Below are 12,286 nucleotides of genomic sequence, written 5' to 3' on the forward strand. Positions count from 1 at the left end.
TTTGCTTGTTTTGATGAATATATCAATTTATATTAGTGGATTAAGCCATGCAAAAGTTATACTACAATAGACACAATGCAAAAACAAAATATGAATTGGTTTGCAACAGTACTTAGAGTGGTGATTTGCTTTATTATACTAACGGATCTTACCGAGTTTTCTGTTGAAGTTTTGTGTGGATGAAGTGTCTAAAGGAGGAGGTCTCGATATGAGGAAAAGGAAGAGAGGCAAGAGCTCAAGCTTGGGGATTCCCGAGGCACCCCAAGTAAATATTCAAGGAGACTCAAGCGTCTAAGCTTGGGGATGCCCCGAAAGGCATCCCCTCTTTCTTCAACAAGTATCGGTATGTTTTCGTATTCGTTTCGTTCGTGCATTATGTGCAAGTCTTGGAGCGTCTTTTGCATTTAGTTTTCACTTTTCTTTTTTTGCACCATGTTGGTATGAGATAGTCCTTGGTTGATTTATAGAATGCGCATTGCACTTCACTTAAATCTTTTGAGTGTGGCTTTATAGAATGCTTCATGTGCTTCACTTATATCATTTGAAGTTGGATTGCCTGTTTCTCTTTACATAGAAAACCGCCATTTGTAGAATGCTCTTTTGCTTCACTTATATTTGTTAGAGCATGGGCATATCTTTTGTAGAAAGAATTAAACTCTCTTGCTTCACTTATATCTTTTTAGAGAGATGACATGAATTGGTCATTCACATGGTTAGTCATAAAATCGTACATAAACTTGTAGATCGCTGAATATGATATGTTTGATTCCTTGCAATAGTTTTGCAATATAAAGATGGTCATATTAGAGTCATTCTAGTGGGTGGTTGTGGATTGTAGAGACACTTGTGTTGAGGTTTGCAAGTCCCATAGCATGCACGTATGGTAACCGTTGTGTGACAAATTTGAAGCATGGGGTGTTTCTTTGATTGTCTTCCTTATGAGTGGCAGTCGGGGACGAGCGATGGTCTTTTCCTACCAATCTATCCCCCTAGGGGCATGCGTAGTAGTATTTTGCTTCGAGGGCTAATAAACTTTTGCAATAAGTATATGAGTTCTTTATGACTAACGTGAGTCCATGGATTATACGCACTTTTACCTTTCCATCATTGCTAGCCTCTTCGGTACCGTGCATTGCCCTTTCTCACCTCGAGAGTTGGTGCAAACTTTGCCGGTGCATCCAAAACCCGTGATACGATATGCTCTATCACACATAAACCTCCTTATATCTTCCTCAAAACAGCCACCATACCTACCTATTATGGCATTTCCATAGCCATTCCGAGATATATTGCCATGCAACTTTCCACCGTTCCGTTCATCATCATGACATACATTACTTTTGTCATATTGCCATTGCATGATCATGTAGTTGACATCGTATTTGTGGCAAAGCCACCATGCATAATTTTTCATACATGTCACTCTTGATTCGTTGCACCATCCCGGTACACCGCCGGAGGCATTCATGTAGTGAGTCTCATATCTTGTGCTTCAAAGTAGCACCATGTTTTTCATATAGTGAGTCTCATAGGTTGTCATTTTCATATACTAGTGGGAATTTTTCATTATAGAACTCGGCTTGTATATATTCCTACGATGGGCTTCCTCAAATGCCCTAGGTCTTTGTGAGCAAGCAAGTTGGATGCACACCCACTAGTTTTCTTTTGTTGAGCATTCATTTATAGCTCTAGTGCATCCGTTGCATGGCAATCCCTACTCCTCGCATTGACATCAATTGATGGGCATCTCCATAGACCGTTGATTAGCCGCGTCGATGTGAGACTTTCTCCTTTTTTGTCTTCTCCACATAACCTCCATCATTATATTCTATTCCACCTATAGTGCTATATCCATGGCTGTCGCTCATGTATTGCGTGAGGGTTGAAAAAACTGAAGCGCGTTAAAAAGTATGAACCAATTGCTCGGCTTGTTATCGGGGTTGTGCATGATGGGAGCATTTTTGTGTGACGAAAATGAAGCATGGCCAAACTATATGATTTTGTAGGGATAAGCTTGCTTTGGCCTTGTTGTTTTGAAAAGACATGATTGCTTTATTGGTACGCTCGAAGTATTATTGTTTTTATGTCAAATGATAGACTATTGCTTTGAATCACTCCTGTCTTAATATTTATGCCATGATTAGACATAGGATCAAGATTATGCTAGGTAGCATTCCACATCAAAAATTATCTTCTTTTTTATCCTTTACCTACTAGAGGACGAGCAGGAATTAAGCTTGGGGATGCTGATACGTCTCCATCGTATCTATAATTTTTGATTGTTCCATGCCAATATTATTCAACTTTTATATACTTTTGGCAACTTTTTATACTATTTTCTGGGACTAACATATTGATCCAGTGCCTAGTGCCAGTTCTTGTTTGTTGCATGTTTTATGTTTCGCAGAAACCCAATATCAAACGGAGTCCAAACGGGATAAAAACGGACGGAGAATTATTTTGGAATATTTGTGATTTTTGGGAGGAAGAATCAACGCGAAAAAACGGTGCCCGAGGTGGCCATGAGAGTGGCCCACGCCACCACTCCACGTGGGCGCGCCCCCCACTCTCATGGGCCACCCGTAAGGCGGTTGATGACCTTCTTTGGCCGCAAGAAAGCTAATTTTTGGAAAACGATCTGGGCAAAGGTTTCAATCCAATCGGAGTTACGGATCTCCAGATATAAAGGAAACGGTGCCAAGGTAGAATTCTAGAGCGCAAAAACAGAGAGATAGATCCAATCTCGAGGGGCTCTCGCCCCTCCCAAGCCATGGGAGCCAAGGACCAGAGGGGAAACCCTTCTCCCATCTAGGGAGGAGGTCAAGGAAGAAGAAGAAGGGGGCCCTCTCCCCCTTGCTTCCGGTGGTGCCGAAACGCCGCCGGGGGCCATCATCAACACCACGATCTTCACCAACACCTACATCATCTTGACCAACATCTCCATCACCTTCCCCCATCTATATTCAGCGGTCCACTCTCCCGCAACCCACTGTACCCTCTACTTGAACATGATGCTTTATGCTTCATATTATTATCCAATGATGTGTTGCCATCCTATGATGTCTGAGTAGATTTTCGTTGTTCTACCGGTGATTGATGAATTGCTATGATTGGTTTGAGTTGCATGTTTTATTATTGGTGCTGTCCTATTGTGCCCTTCGTGTCGCGCATGCGTGAGGGATTCCCATTGTAGGGTTTGCAATATGTTTATGATTTGCTTATGGTGGGTGGCGTGAGTGACAGAAGCACAGACCCGAGTAAGTAGGTTGTTTGCGTATGGGATAAAGGGGACTTGATAATTTAATGCTATGGTTGGGTTTTACCTTAATGATCTTTAGTACTTGCGGATGCTTGCTAGAGTTCCAATCATAAGCGCATATGATCCAAGAAGAGAAAGTATGTTAGCTTATGCCTCTCCCTCAAATAGAATTGCAATAGTGATTATCGGTCTAGTAACATAGTCAATTGCTTAGGGACAATTTCACAACTCCTACCACCACTTTTCCACACTCGTTTTATTTACTTTATTGCATCTTTATCTAAACAGCCCCTAGTTCTTATTTACGTGTTCTTTATTATCTTTCAAACCTATCCAACAACACCTACAAAGTACTTCTAGTTTCATACTTGTTCTAGGTAAAGCGAACGTCAAGCGTGCGTAGAGTCGTATTAGTGGCCGATAGGACTTGAGAGAGTATTTGTTCTACCTTTAGCTCCTCGTTGGGTTCGACACTCTTACTTATCGAAAGAGGCTACAACTATCCCGTATACTTGCGGGTCATCACTTTGTTGTAGGGAAAAATTGGCTTTATGCAAAACTGTAACCATAGAGCTTTCCACCAGCTATATATGCATGTAGTGATAGCATTATCTGTTCATTACTCTCTATGTGTTACATTGCCAGCATATTCCATGTGCTCACCCGTTTTTGGGCCCAGAGATACCTCTCCGTCATACGGAGTGACAAATCCCAGTCTCGATCCGTGTCAACCCAACAGACACTTTCGAAGATACCTGTAGTGCACCTTTATAGTCACCCAGTTACGTTGTGACGTTTGATACACCCAAAGCACTCCTACGGTATCCGGGAGTTACACGATCTCATGGTCTAAGGAAAAGATACTCGACATTGAAAAGTTCTAGCAAAACGAACTACACAATCTTGTGCTATGCTTATGATTGGGTCTTGTCCATCACATCATTCTCCTAATGATGTGATCCCGTTATCAATGACATCCAATGTCTATAGCCAGGAAACCATGACTATCTATTGATCAACGAGGTAGTCAACTAGAGGCTCACTAGGGACATATTGTGGTCTATGTATTCACACGTGTATTACGATTTTCGGATAATACAGTTATAGCATGAATAAAGACAATTATCACGAACAAGGAAATATAATAATAATCCTTTTATTATTGCCTCTAGGGCGTATTTCCAACAGTCTCCCACTTGCACTAGAGTCAATAATCTAGCTACATTGTGATGAATCGAACACCCATAGAGTTCTGGTGTTGATCATGTTTTGCTCGCGAGAGAGGTTTAGTCAACGGATCTGCGACATTCAGATCCGTATGTACTTTGCAAATATCTATGTCTCCATCTTGAACATTTTCACGGATGGAGTTGAAACGACGCTTGATGTGCCTGGTCTTCTTGTGAAACCTGGGCTCCTTGGCAAGGTCAATAGCTCCAGTGTTGTCACAGAAGAGTTTGATCGGCCCCGACGCATTGGGTATGACTCCTAGGTCGGTGATGAACTCCTTCACCCAAATTGCTTCATGCGCTGCCTCCGAGGCTGCCATGTACTCTCGCTTCACATGTAGATCCCGCCACGATGCTCTGCTTGCAGCTGCACCAGCTTAATGCTCCACCATTCAACATATACATGTATCCGGTTTGTGACTTAGAGTCATCCAGATCTGTGTCGAAGCTAGCGTCGACGTAACCCTTTACGACGAGCTCTTCGTCACCTCCATAAACGAGAAACATGTCCTTTGTCCTTTTCAGGTACTTCAGGATATTCTTGACCGATGTCCAGTGTTCCTTGCCGGGATTACTTTGGTACCTTCCTACCAAACTTACGGCAAGGTTTACATCAGGTCTAGTACACAGCATGGCATACATAATAGATCCTATGGCTGAAGCATAGGGGATGACACTCATCTCTTCTTTATATTTTGCCGTGGTCGGGGATTGAGCCGAGCTCAATCTCACACCTTGCAATACAGGCAAGAACCCTTTCTTGGACTGATCCATTTTGAACTTCTTCAAAATCTTATCAAGGCATGTGCTCTGTGAAAGACCTATGAGGCGTCTCGATCTATCCCTATAGATCTTGATGCCTAATATATAAGCAGCTTCTCCAAGGTCCTTCATTGAAAAACACTTATTCAAGTAGGCCTTAATGCTGTCCAGAAGTTCTATATCATTTCCCATCAAGAGTATGTCATCTACATATAATATGAGAAATGCTACAGAGCTCCCACTCACTTTCTTGTAAACACAGGCTTCTCCATAAGTCTGCATAAATCCAAACGCTTTGATCATCTCATCAAAGCGAATGTTCCAACTTCGAGATGCTTGCACCAGCCCATAAATGGATCACTGGAGCTTGCATACTTTGTTAGCGTTCTTAGGATCGAGAAAACCTTCCGGTTGCATCATATACAGCTCTTCCTTAAGATGTCCGTTAAGGAATGCTGTTTTGACGTCCATCTGCCATATCTCATAATCATAGTATGTGGCAATTGCTAACATGATTCGGATGTACTTCAGCTTTGCTACGGGAGAGAATGTCTCGTCGTAGTCAACCCCTTGAACTTGTCGATAACCCTTAGTGACAAGTCGAGCTTTATAGATGGTAACATTTCCATCCGCGTCCGTCTTCTTCTTAAAGATCCATTTGTTTTCTATCGCTCGCCGATCATCGGGCAAGTATGTCAAAGTCCATACTTTGTTTTCATACATGGGTTCTATCTCGGATTTCATGGCTTCAAGCCATTTGTTGGAATCTGGGCCCACCATCGCTTCTTCATAGTTTGAAGGTTCACCGTTGTCTAACAACATGATTTCCAGGACAGGGTTGCCGTACCACTCTGGTGCGGAACGTGTCCTTGTGGACCTACGAAGTTTAGTAGCAACTTGATCCGAAGTACCTTGATCATCATTATTTTCCTGTTCAGTTGGTGTAGGCATCAAAGGAACATTTTCCTGAGTTGCACTACTTTCCCGTTCGAGAGGTAGTACTTCATCGAGTTCTACTTTCCTCCCACTTACTTCTTTCGAGAGAAACTCTTTTTCCAGAAAGCATCCGTTCTTGGCAACAAAGATCTTGCCCTCGGATCTTAAGTAGAAGGTATACCCAACGGTTTCCTTAGGGTACCCTATGAAGACACATTTTTCTGACTTGGGTTCGAGCTTTTCAGGTTGAAGTTTCTTGACATAAGCATCGCATCCCCAAACTTTTAGAAACGACAGCTTAGGTTTCTTCCCAAACCATAAATCATACGGTGTCGTCTCAACGGATTTAGACGGTGCCCTATTTACAGTGAATGTAGCTGTCTCTAGAGCGTATCCCCAAAATGATAGCGGTAAATCGGTAAGAGACATCATAGACCACACCATATCCAATAGAGTGCGATTACGACGTTCGGAGACACTGTTATGCTAAGGTGTTCCAGGCGGCGTGAGTTGTGAAACGATTCCACATTTCCTTAAGTGTGTACCAAATTTGTGACTTAAATATTCTCCTCCACGATCTGATCGTAGAAACTTTATCTTTCGGTCACGTTGATTCTCTACTTCATTATGAAATTCCTTGAACTTTTCAAAGGTCTCAGACTTGTGTTTCATTAAGTAGACATACCCATATCTACTCAAGTCATCAGTGAGAGTGAGAACATAACGATATCCTCCGCGAGCCTCAATGCTCATTGGACCGCACACATCGGTATGTATGATTTCCAACAAGTTGGTTGCTCGCTCCATTGTTCCGGAGAACGGAGTCTTGGTCATTTTGCCCATGAGGCATGGTTCGCATGTGTCAAACGATTCATAATCGAGAGACTCTAAAAGTCCATCAGCATGGAGCTTCTTCATGCGCTTGACACCAATGTGACCAAGGCGGCAGTGCCACAAGTATGTGGGACTATCGTTATCAACTTTACATCTTTTGGTATTCACACTATGAATATGTGTAATACTACGCTCGAGATTCATTAAGAATAAATCATTGACCATCGGGGCATGACCATAAAACATATCTCTCATATAAATAGAACAACCATTATTCTCGGATTTAAATGAGTAGCCATCTCGTATCAAACGAGATCCAGATACAATGTTCATGCTCAAACTTGGCACCAAATAACAATTATTAAGGTTTATAACTAATCCCATAGGTAAATGTAGAGGTAGCGTGCCGACGGCGATCACATCGACCCTGGAACCATTCCCGATGCGCATCATCACCTCATCCTTCGCCAGTCTCCGTTTATTCCGCAGCTCCTGCTATGAGTTACAAATATGAGCAACGGCACCAGTATCAAATACCCAGGAGTTACTACGAGTACTGGTAAGGTACACATCAATTACATGTATATCAAATATACCTTTGGTGTTGCCGGCCTTCTTATCCGCTAAGTATTTGGGGCAGTTCCGCTTCCAGTGACCTTTCCCCTTGCAATAAGAGCACTCAGTCTCAGGCTTGTGTCCATTCTTTGACTTCTTCCCGGTAACTGGCTTACCGTGCGCGGCAACATCCTTGCCGTCCTTCTTGAAGTTCTTCTTGCCCTTGCCCTTCTTGTACTTAGTGGTCTTATTGACCATCAACACTTGATGTTCTTTCTTGATCTCAACCTCTGCTGACTTGAGCATTGAAAATACTTCAGGAATGGTCTTCGCCATCTGTCGTAGATTTGTCACGGCAGATGTCCTTAGTGTCAGGACCTAATCGCGAGGCCAACGCATCTATGTGGTAGCTTGAGAGGGGTTGAGTGGGACGAGAGACGCAGCACAAGACAGGGATTTAGACAGCTTCGGGCCCCAGGAAACATCATCCGGTAAAAACCCTACATGCTGTTTGAGGCTAGGTCTCATTATCATCACAAGGGAGTCGCCGTAAACCGGCTCTCCTCTTTGTGTCTAACCCTAGAGATTATTGATTATTGTCTGTCCCCCTTTGGGGAGCCCTGCCCCTCCTTATATATGTTGAAGGGGCGGGTTACATGTGGAGTCCTATTAGGATTAGGACTATTCTATCTCTAATACAAACCGGATATAAGTCCAGGTCTTACTCCTTATAAGACAAATACTCCTCATGCCTTTCCTCTTAAACCGGCCCACCATAGTATGATCCGGCCTTCCATAAACCGCCCGTTGGGCCACCGGGTCTTGTCGCTCCTCTGACCCGCCTGCCGGATTACCAATGAACCGTAAACCGCCATGTCCAAATGGGTTGCCAGTGAATCGCCAAACTCTAGTCGGGTCATACATCCGGCAGTTTATACCACGGGGTATATCCCCGACATTAGCCCCCAGTTTAATTTGGATTCATCCATGTTAAACTGATCTGCAACAAGAACAAATTTATCGGGTCGTGCTCCGGTTTAAATATACTTGTAAGCCGGCACTTGATCATCCTTAAATCCTTGTCATTTCTTCCTTCCAAGTTAATAACCATCTTCATAATCAATTTTCTTGCAGAAGATATTTGTAAATAAAGAATCCATTTGAATCGGCCTTCAATGCTTTGACTTGACAAAAATATTAGTCTCTGAAATATTCAACTGATATCCAGCCGGCTTGAAGATGTAAAATTTGCCGGATTAATATTACCAAAATTGCCGGATTGTAAATATGGATGGCACCAAGTCATAATTATTGCTCAAAACTGAGCATTTGAAGATTTTTTCTCCCTTATATCCATATTACCTGTAGCCCCCAAGTCTTGAATAGAACAAAGTGATGATTTGAGACTTGTTTTCATATAATTACTGCCACTTTGAAGAAATACATGTTGTTCATCCCAGTCACTTAGTAAAATTGAACATTCCATATTATGTAGCCCCCAAGTGCCGGGTTGTTATGCTTGCAGCAACCTGGGACTTGTAATTTCCTGATGCTCATAAAGACTTCAACCAGTGTAGCCCCCAAGGGCCGGGTCATTATGCAATAATGAGCATGGACTTTGATAGATACTTCAATGAAAATAACATCATATGATGTAACCCCCATCATGGGGCTTGAATTCACGTCCACAAGGTTAAGAGCCTTTTGCTTTACCAACTGAGCAGTGGACCCTTCAACATAATGAATAAAAAGCTTTGTACCTTGAATTGTTTAACAGGAGCAATTGGTAGCCCCCAAGGGCCGGCTCATTATAATGTGATGAGTCGGGTCTTCAATAAGATGAACAAAGAATGTCTTTGCATTAGCCCCCAAGTGTCATGGTGCATGCTTGCAGCGACATGAGACTTGCATATTTGATGTAATCTCAACTTCAATAATGTAGCCCCCAAGTGCCGGGTTGTAACCCTGCAGCAACTCGGGACTATTCCTTCAATTGTAGAATATATCCATTGATAACATAATATCCATTGCGCTAAAGCGACTTTGAAAACCTCAATCATAATATTAATAACAATAATAAAAATCCAGCCATGTTGGCTATTCAAGATAATATAATCCGGTATGAAACCTTATTCATCCAATATCATAATGAAAATTCAACCAAGTTTGGCTATTTGAATAATAAGACCCAATCATTTATAAGCGCATGATTCCAATGGCGCAATCCAAATATATACTGGCAACGTATAGTCCAAAGCCAGGCTGGTTTAATAAACACCGGATAATTTATAATCATGCTTTATTCAACCTGTTTCTGCATACAACAAGTTTAAAGTGTCCTGGCGGTTTACCGACGGACGGGTCATAATGCCCAACATATAACCCGGGTTTATAACCAAGGCTGTACTTAAGAATTAATTAAATATGAAATATATCATACCTGTGACATTGAATCACTTCGCTGGTTTACCATCTTTTTGTAGTAAGAGTGATAACCCCAATCTTGAGTAATGATAACTCCTTTCATACTGTGCCGATTGATGATAAACCGTACCGGGTTGTGATAAACACCGGTTTAACCATATACAATACTGGCGACTCGTGGTCAAACCAGACCGGGTTGATAGTCTCCGGATTATAACTTGATCCTGTATTGACAACTTGTAATTGAAAGTCAAGCCGGGTTGATAAACACCGGTTTACTCCATAATAGGATGGTAACAGAAAATCAACCGGGCAGATGGCCTCCGGATTAAAGGGGAATCAAATCTATCAGCTGAATCGGAACAAAGGTGTTTGGCGACATAAAAGAAATCCGACAAAAGCAAAGAACAAACAAACCATGAAAATAACATGGGAACAAAGGCAATGATAAAAAACATTTGCAAAAATATGCTATACTGAACTGTTCAGATGGTATTACCATGGTCGGACAGGATCAAGGCCCCCAATAGGAGTGACAATGATTCAAGTCAGCCAGGTCCCCAAATGACTCATGGCATATATGCCAGATCAAGAGGCGTGACAATGGTTCGGGCCCAACCATGCCCCCAAGTGATTTTGTGGCCTTAGGCCGACCAAGAGGCGTGACTGGTTCAGACTTGACCAAGTCCCCAAATGATCTGGTGGCTGTCGCCTATCAAAGGGTGTTCGTTGGTTCGGACACGACCAAGGCCCCCAATGATATATAAAAAACAAATGTCAAGGGGTAAACCGGAGGCCGCTTTAAACAGAACCACTCCGTGTAACCTCGCATGATGAGAAAGACAGAGACCCCGCTTTATGAAGCAGAAGCCCCCATGTGATCAATAATATGTTAGGCCAATAAGGCAGGATACCCATGTTCGAACCGCGCATCATGGCAGCAGGTCCTCTTCGGTAATTTTTAACTTTTTTGCAAGAGATGAATTCTTCTTGAACCGGGGTCTTGAACCGGATAGTGAGAGCTTCAAAGCTTTGTGGGAGAACAGACGTCCCTTAAACAGGATTGCAAACCGGAATCTTCATTTTCAGCCGGAAATTTTCTGACGGCCTTCCAACTCGAACTTGCGAGAAATTAATTCCTTTTTGAACCGGACATTGTTAAACCGGATTTGAGAGCTTCAAAGCTTCGTGCGAGACAAATTCCCCTTGAACCGGATTGTAAACCGGATATTTGAGAGCTTCAGTGAGACTGACTTCCCTTGAACCGGATTGTAAACCGGAATCCTTTCTGATGATCCGGAACCTCTTCATTGAGCCGGGACTTCGTAACTGTCATATACTTTCTAAACCGGACATTTTCTGACGGCCTTTCAAATAATAGTAGCCTCCGGGACCGGGTTATCTTTCCCTCCATCGTCCCGGGGTTCTTAAATTTGCTGAAACTGGCAAGATTTGCTGAGTTATGTCACCGTAGCCCCCAAGTCTCAAAGGTGACTCGAAGAGTTGGCTTGAGATTCTCCATGTTCGACCGTGATATAAACCGGCATAACTTGTATATCATTGGTATTGATAGCACGATGTGAACCCACAGAAGGTTGAGGTGACTGCGGCGGGTTATAAATGATCGCATATGAGCCGTGTCAGCAACTCGGCCAATGGTTCCTTCCAACTGGCGATTTGAAGTTAACCAAACTGTAGTGGCGGCGACTTGTGCGCCTGCCCGTTGAGCCATCCAGTGCAAACGGCGATTGATAGTATATGATAATTTGCCTCCTTTTTGTTGAAAGAAAATCGGGCTACCCAAACTGTGACTTGCTCATACTCAATAAACAGCTCATGCAGACAGGTGCGGCCCGGTATGTTGATGTAGACCAGGCTGCGAGAGACGGACGACAAAAACGACCGCATCATCAGTGGCGGCTCCGATAGATGAGTCGGCCGCGACATTGTAAACTGGTAAGGACGGGGAAATCGGTACTGGTGTCGTAAACCGGCACGGACGGGCGAGTTAACCACGTCGTTTTGATGTAGTGAACAATTGTCCTGCATCAACAGTATTGCAGACCAAGACAAAGATAAACTGCTCTTTGACAAAAAATAATATGTACCAATAAAATATATTTTAGATAGATTTCACCTGATGTGCTAGGCCGGAAATAATCCGCCATGAAGTTGATGATCGCTAGGTGGAGTTGAAATCGCTCACAGATGAACCGGCCGCGGCGTGGTAAACCGGTGCGGCCGGGCGAATCGGCCGCGACGTTTGTAAGCTGGCGCGGACAGGCGA

Source organism: Triticum aestivum, chromosome 2B, assembly GCF_018294505.1.
Source record: "Triticum aestivum cultivar Chinese Spring chromosome 2B, IWGSC CS RefSeq v2.1, whole genome shotgun sequence".
NCBI classification, from domain to species: Eukaryota; Viridiplantae; Streptophyta; class Magnoliopsida; order Poales; family Poaceae; genus Triticum; species Triticum aestivum.